Source organism: Hemicordylus capensis, chromosome 4, assembly GCF_027244095.1.
Source record: "Hemicordylus capensis ecotype Gifberg chromosome 4, rHemCap1.1.pri, whole genome shotgun sequence".
Taxonomy (NCBI): domain Eukaryota; kingdom Metazoa; phylum Chordata; class Lepidosauria; order Squamata; family Cordylidae; genus Hemicordylus; species Hemicordylus capensis.
This window is the reverse complement of record NC_069660.1, coordinates 138587331-138597250: the sequence shown is the minus strand read 5'-3', so window position 1 is coordinate 138597250 and position 9920 is coordinate 138587331. Positions and strand designations below refer to the sequence as shown.

The following is a 9920-nucleotide window of genomic DNA, read 5'->3' as shown; positions in this document are numbered from 1 at the left end:
TTTCAAAATAAGATTTTCATAGTGCCAAGGCAATGAAAAATATTCGTGCTTTGGCTTTTGTGGGAATTAAAACCCTCTGAAAATGCTGTCATCAGGAAATTATTTGAGGTTTCCACAGCATCTTTATATTATCCCTACGTCAGAGTTGGTTTTAAATTATTTGCTAATTGTTGCATGTTGCACAGATTACTATCTATTCTGATCCAACACAGCACAAGCAATGAAGAACAGAGTTTCCTAATTGTCATCACATAGCCAAATAACCAGTGCTGGTAGCCAGTTTTCTCACACAAGAAAATTATTGATGACTACAGCATGCAGGCCAGAAACCTATGCATACCAATATATTATAGCAATGCACTGAATTAGAGTATAATCGGATATTCCCAATTTCAATATTCACTTCAATATTAAAACCATTGAACAACAGCTACAACAACACCCTACCTCATCAAACATTTTTCATATGAAAAATGAATGTGAGCCCTTTGGGGACAGGGAGCCATCTTATTTGTTTGTTATTTCTCTTTGTAAACCGCCCTGAGCCATTTTTGGAAGGGTGGTATAGAAATCGAATTATTATTATTATTATTATTATTGTTGTTGTTGTTGTTGTTGTTGTTGTTGTTGTTGTTTTGTGACCTCTTTTTCCACTGGCTGCTGCTGCTTCTGGTGCCATTTTCTTTTAATGTCTTGTCCTCTATTCCAGTTGGTCATGATCCCTCAGCAGTCATGATGATATCATGTCCATACATAGAGATGCTTCACATGATTGGTGTGAAGTGCTGGAGGGGGTTATGTGGGGAGACCGGGCTTAGCCCGCTCTCTCTGCAGATGAGCAGTCGCTCATAGCTGGGTGGCTGGATCGGCCGCCCACACAACTGCCAGCTCCGTCACGGAGCTGACAGGGGCACCGGGGATTGGGGGGCCGCGTCGCCCCCGGAATTTCCAGGATGCCCCACACGAGCGTGCAGGGCATCCTGGAGAGACCTCTGAACCTGCTTTTGAAAACCCTGCTGTTTTATTGGTGGATTTAAAAAAAAAAATCCAGGTGGGCAAGGAGGCTAAAAAGAAAGCTTTGAAAGTTGAATTTCATGGAAAGTGATGTAACCTCAGAGAATCTACAGCTTTATTTTAAAAACTGTAAGTAAAATAACTAATTTCTTTAATAAATAAATGCATGGGTGGGTGGGCGGCAGACAGATGCCAGAAGATGGGTTCCTGCTCCACCAGCCACGATTAGGAAAATAAAATGAGGACTCCTGCCACAATTTGGAGCTTCAAAATGCTCTGGGATTCCCTGAATGATATAAGATAATTCCAGACTGAAATTTGATTGTTTGATTAAGTGAGGTCAAGTCGGTGTCAGCTCTTAGTGACCACATAGATAGATTCTTTCCAAGATGATCTGTCTTCAGCTTAGCCTTTTAGGTCTCTCAGTGGTGCATTCATTGCTGTCATAATCAAGTCCATCCACTTTGCTGCTAGTTGTCCTCTTCTTCTCTTTCCTTCAACTTTTCCCAGCATTATGGACTTCTCAAGGGAGCTGGGTTTTTGCATAATGTGTCCGAAGTATGATAGTTTGAGCCTGGTCCTTTGTGCCTCGAGTGAAAATTCTGGATTGATTTGTTCTATGATCCATTTGTTTGTTTTCCTGCCTGTCCATGGTATCCTCAAAAGTCTTCTCCAGCACCAAAGTTCAAAAGTGTCAATGCTTTTTCTATCTTGCTTCTTCAAAGTCCAGCTTTTGCATCCATACAGAGTGTCATGGGGAAAACTATTGTCCGAATGATTCTAATCTTTGTAGATATAGACATGTCACAACATCTAAATATCCTTTCCAAGGCCTTCATTGCAACCCTATCAAGTGCTAGTCTGAGGCATATTTCTTGTCAGCACAACTTTTAATACTGACAGTGCTGCAGTGGGGTGGCAGGGAGTAGTGGAGGAGCAACAAGAGAGAGGCAGGTAAGACCCACTTTCCTCCTTTCAAAGCTACAACTCTCCACCTCCACCCTGGTAGGGATGTGCACAAAACCGGTTTGCCCGGTTCGGTTCGAATTTGAACCAGGTTCAAACCAGGAGGGGGTGGTTCAGTTTTGGTTTTGCTTGAACCTCCCCCTGGTTCGGTTTGAATTCAAACAAGGTCAAACCGATTTGAACCAGTTAGAACCGGTTCAGACACCCAAAAATTGGTAGGATGGTAGCTGGCACCCAGGGATACCTGCCACCCAAACCCCAAAGCAATCGGACATGCGTACGATTTTTTATGAATTTTTGAAAATTATTTCTATTTTTTTCTCATAGGATATAATGGGACTCCAACCAGCCCATTTTTCCTTATTGTGGAGCACCCATGGGTGCCAACAACCATGCAAGCCCCAAAGCAATCAGACATCCCTATGATTTTTATGAATATTTGAAATATTTTTAATTATTTTTCTCATAGGGTATAATAGGACCTGAACCAGCCCATATCCCCTATTGTGGAGCACCTAGGGGCACAAAGGTGGGGTAGGTGGTAGACAACCAGGGGTGCCTACTATCCACAAAGTTCCAAGGCAATCGGACACTCCTCTGATTACTGGTGAATATTAAAATTATTTTGGAATTCCTCATAGAGAATAATGAGGATTGCAGCAAATGTATAGCTTCACGTCGGAGAGAAATGGGTGTCCTAGAGTGGAGTGTGGTGGGTGGTAGTTCCCAAGGTGGGCAAGGAAGCTATCAGAATTATTTGAAAGGAATTGGGCAAAAGGCTTTGTGCACATCCCTAGTGCTTTCATGTTAAAGCTCCTAGTTAAAAGAGCAACTTTTAAAACTGCTAGTTAGTTACCACCTTTAGTAATTACATACTTCCATTCCAGAAGTAGAAGCTTGAAGGAAAGGCGGGGAAAGCAGAGCTTTGCACCTTTTCAGCTCTGAGTGCATAGAAGTGATTATCAACATGAAACTTCCATAGAGAGACAGAGAAAGGGAGGGAAAGAAAGTGAGTGGAAGTGAATAGTGGCCTTCCACATCTGCCCCTCTACCTAATTCTGTGTTTTCCTCTTGTTAGTTTTGTCCCTCACTGCATTTTTAATACATTACTAATTGTGTTCAGAAATATTTTAGTCCTGTACAGCCCGCTTAACATAAATGCATGCAATGGCAATTGAGGCTGTAAAGCCATATGGCAATGCAGGCTGGGAACTGTGCCCTAAACTTTCACACTTAGTGCACATATATGATCTTTTGGCTCTTTAATCCTTGTGACCATCTGTTACAATGGCAAGAAGCCAAATTCAGGGCTCATCACCAGACTCTTGCCCGCTAGCCTGGATGCCAAACATGACTGAGTTTCGATGGGTAATATCTTAAGTAGCACTGGGGAAAAAATAATTTCTGCCACAAGCCTTTTCTCTGTCCTAATATTAAGAGATTTTTATCCTATGGTAATCTTTACTTATTTGGCTTGTAGAGCTTCCATGCTCAGGGAATTCTATGTCAAAAATATAAGGTGCAATTAATATGTGGCATCCATGATGCTTCCTGTCCTTGGATGTCCTTTTATTTTTATTGGGGGGAAAATACTCTGTTTAAAGTGCCAGCATTGGCAACCTGCATGGGTTGCTCTGTTCTAGGTAGACAAGGATCTGTCTTCATACACACACTAGAGAAGAAACTGCCCCATCTTTTAAAACAGGGAAATGACCAGCCCTCTAGCTACTAGAGATGATAAGTTTTTTTAAAAAAAATATTTTGTCCTGCCTTTCCATAAAATGATTTATAAGCCAACACGTAAAACTCCCCACAACAATGTATTTAAAATCCACATAACACCACAATTACAGTTTCAGAACGACTTATCAAATATTTTAAGTTATATGCCCTTTTGTGAGCAACAAAACAAAAGGGCATTTTATCCATTTTAAGAAGGGGAGTGGGAAAAGGGAGTGAGAAAAGGAAATAAAGCGGCCTTTACCACTGAAGGCAGCAGCACTCTTAGTGACATAGCCTTGTTTTTCCCTGAAGTCCCCGCTCCACCAGAATCATGCTACGTCATGACATAGTGTTGTTCCATGGGGGATTCTGGGGGGAAAAATCAGACTGGGGAGGGATGCATCCAGACAGAAGTTCAACAGGTACAGCTTCCTCAGTCACCTGCTAGAATTTGTCTGCATGGTACTCCCTACTACAATGTCCAGGCAGAAATTTAACAGGCTCACAATCTATCCACAGTCACTTGCTACAAATGCACCTGAAATATTTCTGCCTGTGCATTGTGACATTATCCACAACATCTCACAAAGGAGCTGCTAAGAGAACATGCCATCAACACCATGCAGTAAATTTACATTCTTGCAGCATCCCATTGTGGTCCTGCATTGAATTCTAGACATACGTTCTGCCTTGGAAAGATGTCCAGCCTGACCAATTGCTTACACCTCAGTCAAAAGTACTATTAGCTGGTTCAAGAACTTGCTGAGAGCTGGATCTAGTATGTAATTTCCCCCAAGCATTTAAGAGGCGCTTCTTTCACACTGAAAAATCATATATTAAAAGCATGTCTGCAAATGAAAGAGATTCCATAGCCATAGCCATTTGTTCTATCTATTTTACCAACGGATTTGTGAAACTCAGTGACACGAGATATTACTATGATTACTATGAATATTTATATACTGCTTTTCTACAGAAGTTCTCAAAGTGGTTTACATTGGAACATAAATAATACATAAGAAGGTTCCCTGTCCCGAAGGGCTCACAATCTAAAAACACACACAAGGTAGACACCAACTGCTACTGGATGGATGCTGTGCTCAGGGTGGAGTCAGTAATTATGTTCATTCTGATTACATTCAAGACCAAAGCAAACTGAGGTGGCATCTGATGGAAAGTGGAGAGACAGAAGGGGGCACTGAGCAACAAAGACAAGAGCAGCCAGCTACCCCAGTTATAATTAAGCCAAATAAGGCAGAAGTGTGGAGCATGGTTCACAAACATGTTCATGTCCACCCTTACGAAGGCTAATTTGTAAAGCCAGCATAATGTAGAGTGTACAGTCGTCCTCCAGTATACTGTACAGAGTCTTTACTGCCTATATGGCATGGAATTTAAGGTGACCACTTTAATTTTCCGTTCCTCTGGAGTTTTCTGCACATCCCTAACTGCTGCTTAAAAGGCCTTTTCTTGTGTAACAATCCACTACACCTCATATGGTGGTGGAATATGGAGCAGGGCCTCTGAAAAAAATTAATGGAGTGAAAGTCAAGTTAATTTAGGAGACCAAGCTTGAGATATATGATACTGCAAGAAAGATTAATGATAAAGACAAAGGAATTAATGTGGGATGCATTATGAATTACTTAGATTTTTTAAATTGACAAATACAATGAATACGATGAATATGACACACATTTATATACCGCTTTTTGACACAAATTCCTAAAGTGGTTTGGAATGCCTTGTTTGATTTTTGTGGTGGTGGTGCTGGTGGTGGTGGTGGTGGTGGTGGACGACCTGAGCTAAGGGATAAAGGGCCAGTGTTAGGATTTAAGCCCATAATAGGTCTTGAATTGGAGACCTGAGTAATGTGAAATAGGAAATTGTTCTCTGCATCATCACCCAGCACCACTCTCTATGGCAGATTAATGTAATAGCAAATGTAGCAGTTGCTATGGGCCCCGTGTTTTCGAGGGCCCTGCATGCCCAGCTCCCACCTGGGAATTAAAGTTAAAACTTTACCTGTTTTATTTGGTCCATGTTAGATAAAATATCCCTTTTCTGCTAAATGTGCCTTTTAAGAGAAGACCCAGCACAGCATTTGTTCAGTGGCTGTTGCTGGTGCCTATCACATTTTTCTTTTTAGAGTGTGAGCCCTTTGGAGACAGAGAATCATCTGTCCACTCTTTATTTTTCTATGTAAACCACTTTGAGAATTTTGATTGGAAAATGGCATATAAATGTTCACTGTTGTTGTAGTAAGTGTGAGTTTGTGGCTTGGTCTCCCATACTCCAAAATATAGCAAATTTATGTTTTAATATTTATGTGCATTTTTAAAAACATGTAGGGCCCTTTATAACATATGCTACAGGCCCTGCACTAGCTTAATCCGGCCCTGATACTCTGCACTATTACCCTGGCCAAAATGCATAATTGCAGGACAGCTAGCCATCTATTTATCAAGGAGATCTTACAAGGAACATACTTGATGTCCCCTTTCCTCTATTCTCACAAACCGTGTTGTGTATAGGCTGAGAGCCAGTGATTAGCCCCAGTAAGCTTCATGGTTGAGGCTGAGTCAGAATGTATGAACACAGGTGGAAGTCTTTGCCTATTTAGAGTGAGGGCAGCAAGCAATTTCCTTGCTTTGACTTCTCTCCATGATGTAATCACATAGGAAAATCTGATTGGCTATATGGCAGTGTTATTACATCATAGCTCTGACAACCTGCTCCCCAGTTTTCTGAGAATACATAATCAAGGCGAAGAAGCTCTTTTCCACCTGATATTTTTAATAGAAGATATTGAATGAGCTGCTAATTTATTTTCATTCTACATATTAGCAAGACTTTTCAGAGAACATTTTGCCAAAGGAGCATTTTTTTTCACTATGAAAAATGTCCACGTGTAAATTCAGAAAAGCTCCATCTTCACATATAGTCTGCTAACACTTGTACAATTTTTGCAGATGTGAACTTGCGTAGTGGAATAAATACATAGCCATTCCTTGAGTCAGAAATCCCCTGTATGCTGCTGACAAGTTATCTTTCGCTTGTCTCTCTTGCTCTCTAGCAGACTCTATGCCTTTTTGTTTTCAGCACACCAGGAGATTAGAATACACTCCTTAATCTTTTCATCTATCTGAGCCTTTCCAAGAGATGGTGGGGAGAGGAAGAGACACCCCAGAGATATGCTTTCTCCTCCCCATCAATATCTTCTGAAGGGAAGAGAGCAGTCCCCATTGGTTGCTTTTTGCCTCCGTCTCCCTTTGAATCCCATGGGATTAACCCCCACCCGCACCCTCTTTCCCGCTCTATATAAGCATCCACAAACACTAACCTAGTTTGATCTGACAAGCCACATCACACAATCCAGACTCAAGTGGCTTGGACAGGGGTTAGATCCAATCCAGTCAGAAGGCGGTTGAGCAGTCCTGACTGGCTGCCAAAGGACACCCTTTCTTGCCAGCATTGAGTCCGCTCCACATAGCAGAAGAGTCAGGGGGTTGGGAGTGTGAACCACTCTAAGCCTTTTTTGTCCAGACCTTTGGAGGTGTCAGTAAACATGAAAGGCATCCTTTCTAGCACAAGGTAGAAAGAAAAAAAATAAGTACTTATTATGGGCCTGAAGGCTGCCCCCTGTGGTTAATTGTGAACAATTACTGTATTTTACAGACTATAAGATGCTACGGACTATAAGACGCACCTTAATTTTAATCCAGTTTTTCAGAGTTTTAACATATTAAACTATTAAAACATATAAGACGCACCTGAATTTTGGTGGATATTTTTCGAGGAGAAAAGTGAGTCTTATAGTCCATAAAATACGGTACTTGTTAACCATAATGTTGAAGAAGCCTCACCTTGGATACTTCCATGATGAGTATCTGTTTGTTTTTTTAAATCTCTCCTCCCCTTAACAATGATAGCAGGGGGGACAAACTTCAAATGAAGAATTTTGTTCTAAAAACCACATTTCACTGTGCTCTTTTCATGCTCAAAGGACACACGTGCATTTTGCCTCTTTCTTAAACCTCTTGAAAACAAGTGTAGGGGTTCAGCTGCTGTTTGAACTTGAAACATGAAATTGTGTCCTGAACATGCATACCAAATTTTATTCTGACACCTTAATGATCAAAGAAGAAATTACTAACCAGGTGAGTTTTTCAAAGGCTTGAGTTTTCTAAGATGATTAATTCTTATGTGGGTGATTTCATCACTGTTCTGAATTTCCCTTCATAAGAAACATAGCCATAATGCTCTTAACTTGTGTTGGTAAGAGTACAGTAGTCAGAATTATAGAGAATTTTGCAGACATGATGTTTATAATGAGTCACTGTCATTGATCTAGGTGTGTCTCCTGATTGTAAGTGATTCATGCAGAGATGTTATGGATTTTACTTTACTTAATTTCCCTATTGTGGTACACTAAAAGTTGTCTTGTGACACACAAAAGTGTCTTCTCACACTGTTGGGGAATTACTGTTTAATCCATCTTCAATGTTTGGAAAAAGACAACATTTTAAGATCCATGAAAATTTTCTTACAAGTTCATTTCACCATGAAGATTTGGGTTCATACAAGCAACTCCCATATCATTTGTGAAATGCTTTCTTAACAGCCATTCTCCAATTATGATTTTGAACTTTTAAAGAAAAGGGTTGTTAAGGTCTCTCTCACAACTGTTCTTGGTAGTTCCCTTGGGAAATTAATCTGGTTTCTGTCTGCTGGCAAAGTTAAGAGGTAGTAACTACAAGCTGGAATGCTGAACTGTGAAGAAGAATTCAAAGGAAGGCCAGAGCAAGGACTCTACTGGTTTAAGAACAAATTTAGGAACAAGTCCCATTAACTTCAGTGGGATTTACTTTCAGGTAAGTAGGTGGTTGTTGTTATTATTATCTCTTGTCTACACAGTCAGACAGGTGTTATTGACTGGTTTGTTTTATCCAGACATCGAGTCCTTCTCAAGAACCTGGGATGGCTGAATTTTATTGTCAGTTGTTATAGATATCGTCGCAGAATTTAGGCTGTTCCCAGTAAAGCTGCTTTTTGTAATTGGCTGATGGTGATTTCTGTGGCCCCTATGGTGTTGAGGTGCTCTGTTGTTGTTGTTGTTGTTGTTATTAATTTGATTTCTCTACCGCCCTTCCAAAAATGCCTCAGGGCAGTTTACACAGAGAAATAATAAACAAATAAATAAAATGGATCCCTGTCCCCAAAGGGCTCACAATCTTAAAAGAAACATCAGATAGACACCAGCAGCAGTCACTGGAGGTACTATGCTGGGGGTGGATAGGGCCAGTTACTCTCCCCCTGCTAAATAAAGAGAATCACCACGGTAAAAGGTGCCGCTTTGCCCAGTTATCAGGGATGTAGGTTAGGGTTAGGTTAGGCCTACACCCTAAAACACTTATTCTTCACATCCTAGGTCAAATACTTGGGACTATTTATTATTATTTATTGCATGTATATATTTCCCTTTCTTCCAAGAAGCTCAGAACAGCTTACATATATTGTGGACCACTGGGTAACCACAGGAAATGAGGCCTCTAATAAGTGTTTACTCTATGTTCTGTTTAGACAGAGCACAGTCTGGAATCTAATTGGCTCTTGGCCGTATTTAAAAGAGAGAGAGAGAACCAGGCTAGCATAAGGATTTATGCAGTCAGCTGGACAATTCTTTTCAGGTCCTCCTGGACTGGCTAAGTAGAGACTGAGAGAAATAGTGGGAGGCCAGATAAGTTCATGGGTGTGGCAGCGCCTTAACATGCCAAGCGTCTAGGGATGTGCACGAACCTGTTCAGAGGCCCTTTTACGGGCCTCTGAACAGGTTCAAGAACTGAGCAGTTTGAAGGAGTTGGGGGGTTTCACTTTAAGGGTGGGGGAAGGTGAACTTACCCCTCCCTCCGATTTCCCCCTGCCAGCGCCTGGTATCTCTGAAGTCCTACTGGATGGCAGCGTACTTCCCTGCTGCCCTGTTTGCTCTCCGGCTGGAAGTGGCCAGAAGTAGCTGGTGCGTGTGCGCCTGGCAGGAGGATAGAGGGGTAAGTGCAACCTCCCACCACCATCGAGCCACCTGGTGTGGTTCCGTGCACATCCCTACAAGAGTCTTCAGATACGTTTCAATCAAAGTCTTTACAATGTGTTTTTACATATAAATAGTCTGTCTTGGTTCTAAATAATAAACAGAATTTTGATTCCTTTCCTAAATGAAT

The 9920-nt window shown here is 41.2% G+C and overlaps 1 long non-coding RNA gene across 1 annotated transcript; it reads right to left on the bottom strand.

Annotated features, from left to right (window-relative positions):
• Positions 1–4618: 4618 nt before the first annotated feature.
• Positions 4619–9702, bottom strand: LOC128325395 (uncharacterized). The gene is made up of 3 exons (XR_008307426.1): positions 9604–9702; positions 7046–7286; positions 4619–5225 (listed from the first exon to the last, which is right to left on the bottom strand). It is a non-coding gene; the product is annotated as an uncharacterized LOC128325395 (long non-coding RNA).
• Positions 9703–9920: the final 218 nt, after the last annotated feature.